The sequence below is a fragment of the Lepidochelys kempii genome, chromosome 20 (genome assembly GCF_965140285.1).
Source record: "Lepidochelys kempii isolate rLepKem1 chromosome 20, rLepKem1.hap1, whole genome shotgun sequence".
In the NCBI taxonomy this organism is placed as follows: domain Eukaryota; kingdom Metazoa; phylum Chordata; order Testudines; family Cheloniidae; genus Lepidochelys; species Lepidochelys kempii.
The window spans coordinates 20,007,250-20,023,385 of record NC_136399.1 but is presented as its reverse complement, the minus strand read 5'-3'; the positions used below and the strand labels follow the sequence as shown (position 1 = coordinate 20,023,385).

At 52.0% G+C, this 16,136-nt stretch overlaps 1 protein-coding gene across 1 annotated transcript in view; it reads left to right on the top strand.

The window, feature by feature from the left end:
• Positions 1-16,136, top strand: part of ATP5MC2 (ATP synthase membrane subunit c locus 2) — a 234,131-nt gene that overhangs the window by 142,997 nt on the left and 74,998 nt on the right. The gene's annotated exons all lie outside the window — the stretch shown is intronic.

Below are 16,136 nucleotides of genomic sequence, written 5' to 3'. Positions count from 1 at the left end.
AGCCTCTGGGCAGTGACTGTGCCGGGGCAGTAATGGGGTGGAGTGTGACCGGACCGGGAGACGGGGAGGAGGGATCCAAAGACCCACCTGGCCAACTTGAGAGTTGACAGGGTCCCTGCGGCATGGGAGGGGGGCAGGGTGCACCAGCCCTGACATGACAGCGGGGCGGGGGGCACAGACCTTGCATGACCTGTGGGAGCTGCAGGGGGGATACAGCCTGACTGAACCCCTGGGGAGACAATGCGGGGAGGGTCACCAGCCCTGGCATGACCCCTGGACGGGGCAGCAGGCAGGGCAGAGCCTTGACACTACCCCTTAAATGGTTTTATTTTCACTTTGTTTTTTAAACACTCGTCCATTATTACTGTTCTAATTCTCAGGATTCAGGGTCTCCCTCCACCGGGTCTCTGCATCTTATAGCTACCCGCTGTAGCATGCTCAGTAACTAGTGTTGATTTGCTGTTGGTTTGCTTGATTTCGGGGGGAGGGGGGCAGTTCAACCCACCCCCACCCACTTGTACATACCCCACCTTCGATTATTCTCATGCACTTGCTTTTTGTATTCACGGTTGCAATTCCTTTTGTTTTTAATTTGTTTTTTTAAATATAATACTGTTGTGAGTCTTCATTTGCCCCCTGCTCTTCTTGTGGAGGAGGGAGAAAGAAGCCAGGCGTCCGGCTCGCCCCCGAGTTCTCAGTCGGTTGGGTGGGATGAGAGTTCGTGATTGTGCCTTTTGAATGCAGGAGATGAGGCTGCTGTTTTGATCACTGGTTTATGGGCGCTCTTTATTTTGTAACTTACCGTGGTTGGTGATTCTGATGTGTCCAGCTGTTCCCTGCTTCTCCCCAGGCCCATACCTGGCCGGTTTTTGTTGTTTTTTTAATGTTTTTTTCCCCCCGACAAAGACAACTAAGGTCCCCGAACGTCAGAGCAATAAAAAACCAGTGCACACACACAGACACACACACGCACGCGCGCGGCCCATGTATAGTGTGTATATATATTTATATTACATGTCTTGGCTATTCTAATAAAATCCAGTCTCTTCAAAGCTTTGCCTGATTTATGGTTTATAGGGCACCGTAAAACCTTGCGCCACTCCGCCAGGCCCAGGGAGATCGCTGCCCTCCCAAGCTCTGCCAGGATAGTCGGGCTGCTTTTTACTCATGGGGGTAAACGCCAACAGAACTGCAGGGGGCAAGGCCGATGCCTGGGCAGCCGGGGGCAGAGATCAAGGCCGGGAAGGCAGCCGAAGCACCTGGGATTGGAAATGTTCCTCTTGCTGCGATGGGGGACGCTGCTGTGGTGGAGCTGAGCAGGGCGGGATAGAAGATCTGTCCCCATCCCTTGGCTGGTGCAGGCTTTGCCTCCGGAGCTGTGCTTCCATATCTCCCCTGGCCCACATGGAGAGGCCGCTCTGGGCAGGATTGTTGCCTGCAGTAGATTGCCTGTCTGCCCCGCTGCAGTGTAAGAATGCAGTTCTGGCCACAGGGAGGAAATCAACACTTAGGTGGTGCCAGCTGGGTTTGGACCCCCTGCCCAACTGCTGCAGACTGTTATGGCTTGAACGTGAGGCAGAGACTCAGGATGCCTGGGTCTGACCCTGGCAGCAGCTACATGACACCAGGCATTTCTCGTTGCCACCAGCTCTAAGCAGTGACTCCATGCTCCTGTCTCCGAGACCGGCCAGTACCAGATGCATGAGAGGAAGCTGCAAGGACTGATCCTCGGGGGACAGGTCTGAAGGCCAGGAGTCGTGACTCCCAGCATCACAGATCCCAGCCTCCCTAGCCTGGAAGTATTACTATTATGGAACCATGTAGAGGTCCCAGCTGAGATCAGGGTCCCATTGGGCTAGCACAGAACAGACACAGAGCAGGAGACAGTCCCTGCCCCAGAGAGCTTGCAATCTAAACAGATGTGAGTGGGTGGGGAAACTGAGGCACCCAGTGGGGAAGTGACTTGCCCAGGTCATCCAGCCAGTTAGTGGCAGAGCTAGGAGTAGAACCCAAAAGTCCTGAGAGGCCTCGCCACGGGGCTAAGCTGCCTCCTTGTGGGTTTGTGGACAGGGTCAAAATGGACTTTAAAATCTCAGATGGTGGCTAGGAGTCTTCCGGGTCTACACCGGTGCTGCAGGAAGATGCGCTGGTAATTCAGAAGGGGGGCAGAGCCAGGTCAGCCCTAGGGGGCGCTGTGCTGCCTGGAGGTGTCCTCTCCGGGGCGAAACATAGAGCTGAGGTCTTGATACCTTGTGTCATGATTTATGAAGAGAGGCTGAGGGAACTGGGATTATTTAGTCTGCAGAAGAGAAGAGTGAGGAGGGATCTGATAGCTGCTTTCGACTACCTGAAGGGCAGTTCCAAAGAGGATGGAGCTTGGCTGTTCTCAGTGGTAGCGGATGACAGAACAAGGAGTAATGGTCTCAAGTTGCAGTGGGGGAGGTCTAGGTTGGATATTAGGAAACACTTTTTCACTAGGAGGGTGGTGAAGCACTGGAATGGGTTACCTAGGAAGGTAGTGGAATTTCCTTCCTTAGAGGTTTTTAAGGCCTGGCTGGACAAAGCCCTGGCTGGGATGATTTAGTTGGGGTTGGACTAAATGACCTCCTGAGGTCCCTTCCAACCCTGATATTCTATGATTCTAATGGGGTCCCGGAAAATCCCCCAGGAACAGGAAAGTTAATCCCGAGCCCAAATCCAATGGGGGATTCCAGTCTGCCTCCTTCGATCCACTTCCCCAGCAGGCTTCTCCACTCCAAGCCTAAGATGTGGTGTGGCTGTTTAACAGCCGTCGCATCCCACCCCAGGGGTGGCCGCATCCTAGAGGTGGCTGAGTCAATGTCTGCGGGCAAGCCTGCGGGCTGTTTTATACAGGAGAGCCACTCACAATCCCCTTCTGGCCTGAAATATCCCTGGGGCTGCAGGGCTGACAGCTGGGGCCTTCTGCCTGGCGAGCCCTGGGCCCACTTGGTACCAAGTGCCACTTGTGCCCATCTGGGCAACCTGGCAGACTGAGCTGGTGCAGTTTGGGTTTGTTGCTATTAAGTAAGTGTCTGCAATGAGCCGGAACCAAGTGCCCCCCATCACTGAGACCTGAATGGGCCATGGAGACGCCTCTAGCCCCTCTTCCCAGGAGCCGGTCCTTCCAGAGCAGGGCTGGTCGACATCACCCCGGCTCTGTGTGGAATTGCCAGACCCAAGTTCCATCTAGTCAAGCATCCTGCCTCTGACTGTGGCCGGTGCGAGGTGCTGCAGAGGCAGATATAAGCAGGCTACAGTAGCAGATGTGGGATAATCTGCCCCACACATTACGTCTGATCTTGGTCGCTGATACATTTAGGCTTAAACCGCAAAGCCCAAGGTTTAATATCGCTGCCTACGTCAGCATTCACTCTTCTAACTCTGGCTAGTCCCGCTATCCACCGAAATGTCCCCCTTTGGGAGTGTTTGCCCTCAGTGACTTCCTGTGGCAGGGAGTTCCACAGTCCAATTGCCCTTTGTGTGAGAAAGTGTTGCCTCTCATCCCCTTTGAAATCCCCACCATTCACTTTCATTCACTGTGCCCTTGTTCTTGAGCGGGTGAAAGGCAGGATGGGTCTCCAGGGGCTGTCAGCCCTTAGTGTGAATTCCCCTTAGGACTGGATGGACAACGAAGGGAATGTGGCTCCAGTGGGAGAAAGGGACGTCTGGTATAGACCCTTTGCAGCCCAGTCAGTTTGTGGCCTCCGGGTTCCCCCCGAGGCCACAACACGAACTCATGCACTGGGCTAGTAAAGCTGGAGGTGAGACCAGCCCCTTTGAGAGCCAAGCTGAGCTGGTCATGGGTGGGAAGTGGCTGTTGCAGGCACCCCAAGGAGTTGGGGGAGCTCCGTGGGTTGCCCGCTTGGCTGTGGGGCATGGTGCAGCTAGGGACCCTCCAAGGGGACAAACTCCAGGGAGCTGGAGCCACCAGGGAGAGAGGGCGGGAGGTGGAAGCAGGAGGCACCGTGCCCAATTCTGCTGCCCATCCCATGGCACAGGAAGATACTAAGACATGGAGAGGGGCCATACTTCAGCAAATGAGCGGGTCCGGGACCATGCCCATCCGATAATGCCCAGGCTCTGCTTCCCATCTCATGCTGCTTTCCCCAGGTGCCCATGATTACTGAGTCTTCATAGTCAGTATTATTTTTATTACAGTAGCTCCTCAGAGCCTCAGGACTCAATTGTGCTAGGTGCTGTACATTGTTTATTAGGTGTATTACAGTAAGACCTAGCAGCCCCAGTCCTGGTCGAGGATCCCACTGCGCTAGGCGCTGTACAAACACACAACAAAACAGATGGTTCCTGCCCCAAAGACCTTCCAGTCGAAATAAGCCAAGAAATGCAAGGTGCCAACAGATGGGGGAGCACGAGCTGATGGGACCATGCTGGGTGGGGCAACGGGCAGCAGTTTCAGCCCCCCACTGCCCACATGTCTGCAAGCCTTTCGGAGGCAGAGTTGCAAGGAGGGATTGAAGGAGGAGGCACAGGGGGCGCTGCAGGTGGGTAGGGGAAAGTTGGCCCAGGGGTTAGGGTGCTAGCCTGGGGTCTGAGGAGAGCTGAGGCCAAAGGCCATGCTCTGCCATGGATTTCCCCTGTGACTTTGAATTCAATGGATCTTAGGAGCCCAAAGACCTTGCACCTGGGCCTTAGCCTCTCCGTGCCTCAGTCTCCCATCTGTACAATGGGGCTGCCTCACAAGGCTGAATACACCCAAGACTGTGAGATGCTCTCGTACTAGGGAGACGGGGGCCAGATAAGTACCACAGATAGAGGAGGGATATGGTGAGGGGCAACATGGGAAAAAGCCCAAAGCTGCTTCATTCCCCAGGTTTGCCTCCTGGGGGGACCCCCAATCCTGCCCAGAACCATCCTCAGGGTTTAGGGAGCGACTCTTGTTTGATCCTTCTTCCGATTCACCCCCTATGTTTGAACCCAGCTGTCCCTAGGACCCCTCCCCACCCCCACAAATCCCAAAAGGGGATGCGGCAGAGGGTGCAACCGGTGCAGGGCTGGGCCTGCGTCTTCCGCAGGGCTCGGCTCTCCCAGCGCTGGTGCGGATAACGACAAAATCCATTTTTATCACCCCTTGGCTTTTATGGTCCCTTTAAAATATAACAGCAAATCATTGAGGAATTCATTAGCTCCACGCACACCCCTCCTCCGGCCCCTTCTTTTCTTTTCTTCTCTCTTTTTTTTTTTCTTTTTTTGGCCGTTGTGTGTGTGTAATTTAATTTAATTAGAAATGTAAAATACAAAGGCCCAGCAGGCAGGTGAGGCAGGACTGGGGTAGGGGGGAGAGGGCAGCAGCAGGGTGGGGCGGGGGGGGCAGCACTGGCCTGGGGGCTGAGTAATAGCCCAACAAGAGCCTGATTTACAGTGGCGCAGATGGAGGGTTTGCCCTTGTATAACCAATAGTAACGGAGTGTTACAATCCGAGTCTTAAGCACAATGGCTGACCTGGGATACATAGATCATTAATACTACCTGCACCGCGGCTGCAGAAATCATCCAGGGGGAGGAAGATGGAAAAGGCAGCAGAGACGGCGCCAGGGGGATGGAGAAGACATGGCCAGTTTAAATGGTACCCGGTGCACAGGCCGAGGGGTAGGAGGGCTCATCCCTGGGGGAGATTGGCTGGTGCTAGGATGCCATTGGGGTGGGAGGGGGGCGTTAGAGGATGCCCTGGGTAGGGGGACACAGGAAGTGAGAGACAGTGGAGGAAGCAACGGGGGTTTTAAAGCCGAGCAATCACTGAATCAGGGAAAGTACCTAGCACCCCGGATCTCCATGGCCTCAGGCCCCCTGCCCCCTCCCTTCACCTCCATGCAGATAGGGCCTTGTGCAGCTGGCTGCAGCAACCCATCCAGAGCCCAGGAGACAGAGCTCAGCTCATCTCCAGACCTGGCAGCACCTGGTAGGGAGCATGGCCTCCCCCGCCCCCATGAGAAACATCTGCTGCCTATTCTTAGCATAAAGAAAAGGAGGACTTGTGGCACCTTAGAGACTAACCAATTTATTTGAGCATGAACTTTCGTGAGCTACAGCTCACTTCATCGGCTGTAGCTCACGAAAGCTCATGCTCAAATAAATTGGTTAGTCTCTAAGGTGCCACAAGTACTCCTTTTCTTTTTGCAAATACAGACTAACACGGCTGTTACTCTGAAACCTATTCTTAGCATAGTGTCCCAAACCCCGCGGTACTTGGGTGGGGGTGGGGGTGGGGGTACTCCTGTTTCTGGGAGTCTGCACGCGTCTCCGGTGCTGCCAACACTCCCATTTTGCTGTGTCTCATGGGCTTTGGTGGTTTTTCTTCAGGCACCAGCTTCTGGAGTCAGGTGATGACAGGAGAATCAAAGAAAAGCACCCAACACCTGTGTGTATATATATATATATATATTTTTTTTTAATCTTCTGATTTTTCAGCAGGTGTCATCATTTTTGAAGGCCTGAGTCACTCGTGTATTTGAAATGCTTGAGATCATTTAAGCTGCGCGTGTTTCAATAGATCGATAGATGAGGTCAGGTGTATTCTAGAAAATCGTAGTCTGTGACTTTACCCTTCCCCCAATTACATCCCAGAACTCCTTCCCATAGCCCACCCCACCTCCCCAATATTATGCAACACCCCCTTACATAGCCCATTCCACCTCTCCAGTTTCACACAGCGCCCCCTGACATAGCCCCATCCCACCTCCATCCCAGCACCCCTGCCATAACCCCACCCCCACATCCCCACCTCCACCCCAGCACCCACGGCCGTAACCCTGCCCCCCACCTCCATCCCAGCACCCCTGAGGCCCCGCCTTTGCACCACCCATTCCCCCAAGACCTCACCCTGGCACCACATCTTCCCACAAGGCCACGCCCTCACACCACCTTTTCCCCCAAGACTCCATCACCTGCTCATTCCCCTCTGTCCCCTTCCCCCCATCATTCGCCCTTACAGCTGGTAAAAATTGATGGGGCCATGGCTTCTGCCTCTGTAGAAGGGGGACCAATCTTCTCCGGGACAGGCTGGCTAGAGTAGCCAGGAGGGCATTAAACTGGTAACAAAAGTGGAGGGTAAAAAGAGGGAGAATCTGAGCACTCAGGACAAAATCGAGATGTTGCCAACAAAACTAATCAAGGAACCAAAGGAGACGAAGAGAAGAAATTCTTTCACTGCCTGCACACCAATGCTAGGAGCCTGGGTGACAAACAAGAGGAACTGGAATTGCTCATTGATAAGCATAAATTTGATCTAATTGGTATTAGTGAAACCTGGTGGGATGATTGCCATGAGTGCAATGTTAAAATCAATGGTTTATAACCTATTTAAGAAGGCTCGAGTGGACAAAATTGGTGGGGGGAGTGGCACTCTCTGTCATAAATGGCATTACCTGTTTCCGAGTCATTGACGGCTTGGAAGACAATGATCTTGAATGCGTATGTATCAATGTCCTAACTGATAAAGCACAGAATGGGGTATAGTTGGTGTCTGCTACAGGCCATCAAATCACACTGGGGAACAGGCTGACCGCCTCCTTACGCACCTATCTGTAACACGCAGGGGGAAAAGCTGCCTGTTTATGGGGGATTTCAATCTGAGTGACATATGTTGGCGGTCTCATGCTGCCAGTACTAAAACATCCTTGGAATTTCTAAATATTCTAGATGGCAATGTCCTAACTCAAAAAGTGTTACAGCCAACACAGGGGGATTCTATATTAAACCTTCTCCTAACGGTTAAACAGGAACTGATCACAGAATCAAAAATTATGAGAGCTTAGGTACAAGTGACCATGATTTGATCACATGTATAGAATGCAAACAGAATAAAGTCCAGACCAGTGATATACATATTTGGTGCTTTAAAAGGGCTAGTTTCACAAAGCCAAAAACAATTATGAGCCAAATCAGCTGGGAGGAAGAATTTAATCAGAAAAAATGTGAATGATAATTGAGACTTGGTTAAGAACACTTTACTAGATGTCCAAAAAGCCACAATCCCACAATAAAGGAAGAAGGCAATATTGGTTAAAAAATGACCTGGTTTAGAGGGGAAGTAAGGGCAGCTATTATATATATATATATATATATATATATATATATATATATATATATATATATATATATATATATATATATAACAAATGGAAGAAAGGGGAAGTTGATAGTAGTGAATATAAATCAGAAGTTAGGAATTGTAGAAAATTGATAAGAGAAGCAAAGGAACAGAAGGAGAAATCTATGGCCAGCAAAGTTAAGGACAATAAGTAGTTTTTAAAGTATATTAGGAACAAAAAGAATCCTAACAATAGTAGTGGTGCATTACTAGATGGAAATGGTAGCATTATCAACAACAACTCAGAAAAAGCAGACGAGTTCAATAAATATTTCTGTTCTGTATTTGGGGGAAACAGATGTTGTCATCATATCATATAATATGCTTTCCAGTCCACTAGTGTCTCAGGAGGATGTTAAACAGCAGCTACTAAAGTTAGATATTTTTAAATCAGCAGATCCAGGAAACTTGCATCCAAGAGATTTAAGAGGGTTGGCTGAGGAACTTGCTGTACCATTAACGTAGTTTTTCAATAAGTCTTGGAACACCAGGAAAGTTCCAGAAGACTGGAAAAAAGCTAATGGTGTGCCAATATTTAAAAAGGGTAAATGGGATGACCCAAGTAATTATAGGTGTATCAGCCTGACATTGACCCTGAGTAAGATAATGGAGTAACTATTACGAGACTCAATTAATAAAAAATTTAAGGATGGTAATGTAATTAATGCCAATCAGCATGGGTTTGTGGAAATGGATCCTGTCAAACTAACTTGATATCTTTTGTTGATGAGATTGCAAGTTTGGCTGATAAAGGTAATAGAGTTGATTTAATATATTTAGACTTCTGTAAGTCATTTGATTAGGTACCCCATGCCACTTTGTTTAAAAACACAGAAAGATATAAAATTAACATGGCATACATAAAATGGATTAGAAACTGGCTAACTGATAGGTCTCCAGATGTAACAGGTGGGGAATCATCATAGAGTGGGTGTGCTTTCACTGGAGTCCAGCAGAGATGAGTTTGTGGCCCTACACTATATAACATTTTTATTAATGCCCTGGAAGAAAACATAAAATCATCACTGATAAAGTTTGTAGAGGACACAAAAACTGGGGGAGTGGTAAATAATGAAGAACACAGGTCACTGATACAGAGCGAGCTGGCTCGCTTGGTAAGCTGGGTGCATACAGACAATATGCATTTTAATGTGGCTAAATATAAATGTATATATCTAGAAATAAAGAATGTAACAAAGAATATAAATGTATATATCTAGAAACACTTACACTATGAGGGACTCTATCCTGGGAAGCCGTGAAAAAGATTTGGGGATTGTGGTTATAATCAGCTAAACATGATCTCCCAGTGCAACACTGTGGCCAAAAAGGCTAATGCGATCCTTGGATGTATAAACAGGGGAATATGGTGTAGTAGTGAGATTATTTGACCTCTATATTTGGCACTGATGTGCTTGCTACTGGAATATTGTGTCTAGTTCTGGTGCCCACAGTTCAAGAAGGATGTTGATAAATTGGAGAGGGTTCAGAGCAGAGCCCGGCAGCAGCACTGGGATCCCACAGGTCCCCTGCCATAAAAGCAGGTGTCAGGGCTTAAATTCAGCCAGAGCCATCTGGAGCAGAGCTCCGGTAACTATTTTCAGACCTGTGGGAGCCATGGCACCTCCCGCAGGGTTGACACCCTCAGCCCTGGCGCATCCCACAGGGCTACAGCCTTGAGCCCTGGTGGCCCACCCTGTGGAGCTAAAGCCCCAAGACCCCCCTGCCCCACAGCTCAAGCCCGGAGCCCCAAATGAGGAGCAGGCATGGGGGGCTCTGGGAAATACTCTTTGAGAATTGAAGCCCTGGCGGGAGTGGGGGAAATGTACTTGGTTGCGGGTGGGATTGGGTAGGCAAAAAACCAGACTGCGGTAATTTGTGGGAAAACACTAAATCTTTTTATTTTAAACGAAGGTTTTAATTCTTAAATGTAAGTGAGGGATTGATTTTTTTTATGTCTATTATAACAGGAGTTAAAATATTTTGTATGGTTTAAGTGAGATTTGTTTTCTTCTTGTAGTGGTAAAAATAGTGTCTGATTTCCGTTTATATATATAATATATTAACTGACCATTTTTTGTTGTGGGTTTTTTTTCTTTCGTAGCATGGGGGAATCTGTCTCTCTTGTGGGATTTGCAGGATCAAAGCTTTTTGCGACTGGGGGTGGGATAATAATGCAAGAAACAATGTGGGAGCGGGTGAGAACGGGAGTGGAGTTTGCGGGCAGGATGGGAGTGGGGAGTGTGCAGGGCTCTAGTTCAGGGAAGAGCCACGAGAATGATTAAAGGAGTCGATGCTTTATAGTGATAGACTCAAGGAGCTCAATCTAGTTTACCAAAGAGACTATTAAGAGGTGACTTGATTACTGTCTACAGGTACCTACAAGGGGGAACAAATATTTGATAGTGGGCTCTTCAATCTAGCTGAGAAAGGCCTAACACGATCCAATAGCTGGAAGTTGAAGCGAGACAAATCCAGACTGGAAATAAGGTGGACGTTTTTAACGGTGAGAGTAATTGAGTTTTGGAACAGCTACCGAGAGTCATGGTGGATTCTCCCCCACTGACCTTTTTTAAATCCGGGGGAGATGTTTCTCTAGGAGATCTGCTCTAGGAATTATTTGGGGGCCGGTCTCTGGACTATGTTATGCAGAAGATCAGACTACATGATGACAGTGGTCCCTTCGGGCCTTGGAACCTATGACTCTATGAGATTCCACCCCCCAGCCCTCACTGCCATAAGCCCATCCCTTGCCTCCCCCAACTCCACCCCTAGCACTCCCTGCCATGACTCCACCCCTATAACCCCCAACTTCACCCCAGCACCCCCTGCCATGACTCCATCCCTATAACCCCCAACTTCACCCCTAGAACCCCCTGCCATGACTCAACCCCCCACCCCCAACTCCAACTCTAGCACCCCTGCCATGACTCCACCCCCATAACCCCCAACTTCACCCCAGCACTCCCTGCCATGACTCCACCCCCAACTCCACACCTAGAACCCCCTGCCATGACTCCACCCCCATAACCCCCAACTTCACCCCAGCACGGTTCCCCTAACTTTGCCCAACACTGCTAGCGCTCTCCCCTTCCTGCACATACATTAACACCCCCTCATTCAGCCCCCACCCTAATGTCCCTTCCCCCCGCCCCAGCCCCGGAGCATCCCTGGAAACCTCCCTCTTGCTGCATCTCTCCCCATCAGGAGAAGAAAAATTGCATGCACCCCAAGTGCCAGGATTTGAGGTTGCAGGGGCAGTTTCTGTCTCCCCACCCCAGCAGGCCTGCCTCCTTCGCCTCCCAGCCGGTAGACAACCCGTGTGTTCTTTGGTCACATCCCCAATAATTACATCAGGGCGGGGAGGTGGATCCAGCAGAAAATGGGACCTAAACTGCAAAATATATGATGTCGTCAAGCCCTCGTGACACCCCTGTTTGTCAGGGGAGCTGAGAAATATTTTGCCCAGGCAACGGAAAAGCTTTTCTAATGAGGGCCGATCGATATCGCTTACGCCGAGACATCCATCAGGGGCCTTTCTGAGCCGGCACGTCCTTAGAAACACCTGCTCGGGGGAGGCGGTGCGGGGGAATCATGCATAATTCCTCCTGGGTGCGTCGGGAGAAAACCCCGATAAGATCATCACCCCGAAGGAGAAGGGGCCCGAGATTGATGTGCCCAGAGCCCATGCTGGCGCTGATTCCATTAGGGACAGAGCCTCCGCTCTTGGCTTAAATAAACAGGCCTGTAAATCAGTGCTCCAAGGAGCTGGGGAAATATGGCAGGAATTGGCAGCCGTTTAACCTCGGGAGGACGGCACAGCTCCCTTCTCCGAGGACCCCTCTGCGCCAGCGAGGAGCTGTGGGTGGGAGATTGGCAAGGGATGGGCTGCGGGTCCAGCCAGGGAGGCCCAGTTCAAGGCTGCTCCTGGCCCCAATCAGGCTAGCGCAGGGGTCCCCAAACTGTAGCGTGCGCCCCCCTGGCGGGGGGGGGGCAGGTGGAAGACCATTCGGAGGGGTGCTCAGGAGCGCCACCCAGCCCCACTGCACCTCCAGCTCTGCTCCGGCCCCGACTCCCAGCCACGGCCCAATCCCCCAACCACCGCTCCACTCCTGGCCCTGGCCCCACACTCGCCTTGGCCCCCAGCTGCGACACTGTTCCCGCCCCACAGCCACCGTCCCCGGCCACAGCTCCATTCCCGGCCACGGGCCCACCCCCAGTTGCAGCCCCAGCCTCGGCCCCGTTGCCCCTGGCCGTGCCCCCCCCCGCCCCCCACAGCCATGGCCCCACTACCAGCCCCAGCTCCCGGGGGGGGTGCACAGACATGGGTAAGGGGGGGGCACAATCGTGAAAAGTTTGCGGCCCACTGGGCTGGGAAAGACATGCTGCTAGCTTGAGACCTTCGCCTTGTGCCGGGCTGGTCTTGGGCAGCGACAGGACCTCAGGAGGGGGTAGGGAGTGGGGTCAGGGTCCCACCACCTGGGGGATGGGACTCAGTTCCCCCTAGAGGAGGGGGCAATGTGGTGACCAGGTGCCTCGCCCCTCTGGTCCCACTGCCAGAGGGGAGATTGCGCCAGTCCACAAGGGCCAGAGCCGGGGGCTGGCTCCCCACATGCTGTGGGCCTGATTGCTTCCCCCCAGCCCCACCCCCAGACACGCGAGGCACCAAACAACAGCGGTGACAGGCAGGCAGCTCACTGCAGAGGGCTCACTTCTCGGTGGGTGATGGAGGGTGGAAGTCGGAGGAGGTGGGGAGTCTTAATGGGCATCTGCTCATGCCCTCGTGTGAGTCACTCCACCGCTCTGTGCCTCAGTTTCCCCTCCCACCCTTTGTCGATTAGCCTGTGAGCTCCTTGGGGCAGGGACTGTCTCTCGCGCTGTGTCTGTGCAGCACCTGGCCCAAGGGGGCCCTGGTCTCGGTTGGCATCTGCAGGCCCTACTGCAGTATAAATGATAATCAAGTAGGGGGGCTTTGGTTAAATGCTGACACCATCAAGCACCCCCCAGGTGAGTCCCCAACACAACTTCCTGCAGCATCACTGGTCTCGCAGCAAGCCCAGCACTGATTAGCCTATGGACCCTTGTTCCCTGGAGTCTACCATTATGGCAGCCTCCCACCCTATCCACAGGGCTGTCCCACCAGTGCACTGCTGGCTGAGGGCCGTGCCCTGCCCCACCCCGCTGGGTACAGCCATCAGTGGCTGCCCTGTTACATCACAGACCCCTGTCTCATTTGCCAGGCCCTGCGCTCCGGGGGCCCAGATTTCTCCCTCCCCTTTAACATCTGGAGTTCGGCATCAGAGTGGTTTCCCTGCCTGCAGCAATCTGTGGCCCCAAAGGTCGCAGCATCTGAGTGCCTCACACACATGCCACCAAGTATTATCCGTGGGGAACTGAGGCAAAGCGAGATTAAGGCCCAGCTCCTCCAAGATAGGTAGATATGTAACGCTCCTTGATCTATCTTTGCAGATCTGGCCTAAGTGAGTTGCCAAGGGTCACACAGGGAGTTGGTGGCAGAGTAGGGGGCTGAATCCTCACTCAGCCAGGAGCCAGACAAGTAATCTAACCACTCACCCATCCTCGATCCTTGCAGCTTTTCTGTACAGCGAGGCTACCTACCCAACCACTGCACACACATACGCGCATGTGGATCACCAGGGTTTAAAGGGAACAGTTAAGGAAGATGAGGACATTGTTGAGAACCTCAATGGCTTCATTGCATCAGTCCTCAGCATGGCAAATGTCAGGGAGATTCCTCCCCCAGGAGCAGTGGAAGTGCCCTAAAAATGGGGAGGGGGGCACAGGCACCCAAACCATGTCCCTAGCCCCCCCGCACCACCCCTTCTCCCTGAGACCCCGCCCTCACTGCTCATTCCCCCCAAACTCCCACCCTCGCACCACCCCTTCCCCAAGACCCTGCCCCTGAACTGCCCATTCCCGAGGTCCCGCCCCTGTGCTGCCTCTTCCCCCCATGACCCCACCCCCCCACTCGCTCATCTCCGCCCCCTCCCCTGTCACTAGCCCTTATGGCCAGTAAAAAGTGGGGAGGCCATGCCCCCCCTCCCGTTCTGGCACCACTGTCCTGCCCTGGATCAGCTCTTTCCTGCTCATAAAGGTGAGGGGCCCTTAGAGATGGAGGTGTCAGAAAAGGAAGTGCTGGGGCCATTTAAAACACGGTACTTCGTCAGACCCAGAGGGTCCAGCCAAGGGTTCTGACGGAGCTCGAGTATGAAGTTGCTGAGCTGCTCCCGCGCAATCTCTCGTTAAAAGCAGTGGCCATTCAAGAGTCTTCGAGGGTTGCGAATGTCGCACCTGTATTCAAGAAAACTAGAGTGGATCCGGGCGATTCCAGAGCTGCAAGCTATACATCTGTGCCTGGCAATAGGTAGGAATGATCATTAAAAATAAAACAGCAAAGCAACTGGAAGACCATAACCGGGTCAGGTCCAAGCAGCAGCAGGGATTCTGCAAAGGAAAATGGCGTCTTGCCGATTTCTTCAAAGCCTTTGGACATGTCATTAAAGAAGTGGACAAACTTCATGTGACGTCATTTATTTAGACTTCCAAAAGGCCTTCAACCAGGTCCCACACAAGAGGCTGCTGATGAAGCTTGGGAATAATGGGGGTCAGAGGCAAAGTGTTGTCCTGGTCGGGAGCATGGCCAGAATTTTACTAAGGAAGGCCCCCAGGTCAAGTGTTTCTCCAGGTTCCCTGATGCCGTGCTGGCTGTTCCAGCCCCTCTGGGTCCCACTCTCACCTCCATGATCCCCTCCCCAGTTTACAGGGGACAACAACGTGGTGACAGAAACATCGATCGACTCCCACGATATTTCCTTGGACCTGCTGGTTGCTTCCGGGCAGGGGGACTAGCCTCCCTGAGATCCGCAGCACTGCCGACCGGACTTTTAGCGGCCAGGGCCTCAAGATCCTGTAGTAGGTCCCACATTGTTCAGCAGATTTATGAATGAGCTGGGAAAGTGGGTGAGCAGCACAATTTACAGATTTGCAGAGTCTGGACCAGGGAGGACGTCAGAGAGACAGACCCCAGCCGAGGGAACTGGCAACACAACAGCAAAGGAAAGTCAATGTCACGCAACACAAAGTAATGCCCATTGGAGGGGAACATTTACACCACTCCTACGCCTTCCAGGGTGGTAGATTAACTGTATCAACTCAAGATAGCGACCGGGCGTCCCTGTGAGCCGCTCAGTTGTGGCTGCAGCTTCGTGTGCAGCTGTGATCCAAAAAAGCAAAGGAAATGTGAGCAGCCATCAGGAATGGGATGGCGACTAATAGCGACAAGAGGCTAATGCCTCTATTTATGTGAAGGGGTGTGATTTACTCCTTCCCATCCCACAGGAACCAGGGATCAACCAATGAAATTAACAGTCCGCAGGTTTAAAACAAACAGAAGGAAGTTCACACAGCACACAGTCAGCCTGGGGGACTTGTTGCCAGGGGATGTTGTGGAGGTCAAAAGTATTACTGCATTCAGAAAAGAATTAGATAAGTTGATGGAGGACAGGTCCGTCAATGGCTATTAGCCAAGATGGTCAGGGACACAACCCCATGCTCTTGGTGTCCCTAAGCCTCTGACTGCCAACAGCTGGGACTGGACAACAGGGGATGGATCACTCAGATTTGCCCTGTTCTGTTCCTTCCCTCTGAAGCATCTGCATTGGCCACTGGATACTGGGCTAAATGGACCACTGGTCTGACCCAGTATGGCCATTCGTATGTTCTTATACGATTCAATGGTGAGACCTCTTCTAGTCTTCTGGACCCTGTGTGCAGCCCAGGTCACCCTGTCTCCAAAAGGATGTTGCAGAACTAGAGGGTGTTCAAAGAAGATGATTCAAAGGCCGGGAAACACTCTTATGGAGGGAAATTGAAAAGACGATGCTTGTTACCTTAGAGGGGAGCTGGACATGACAAGTATCTAGAAAATAATGACTGACCTAGAGAAGGGAGATCGGGAGCTTCCGTTCTCCCAGCCTCACAACACAAC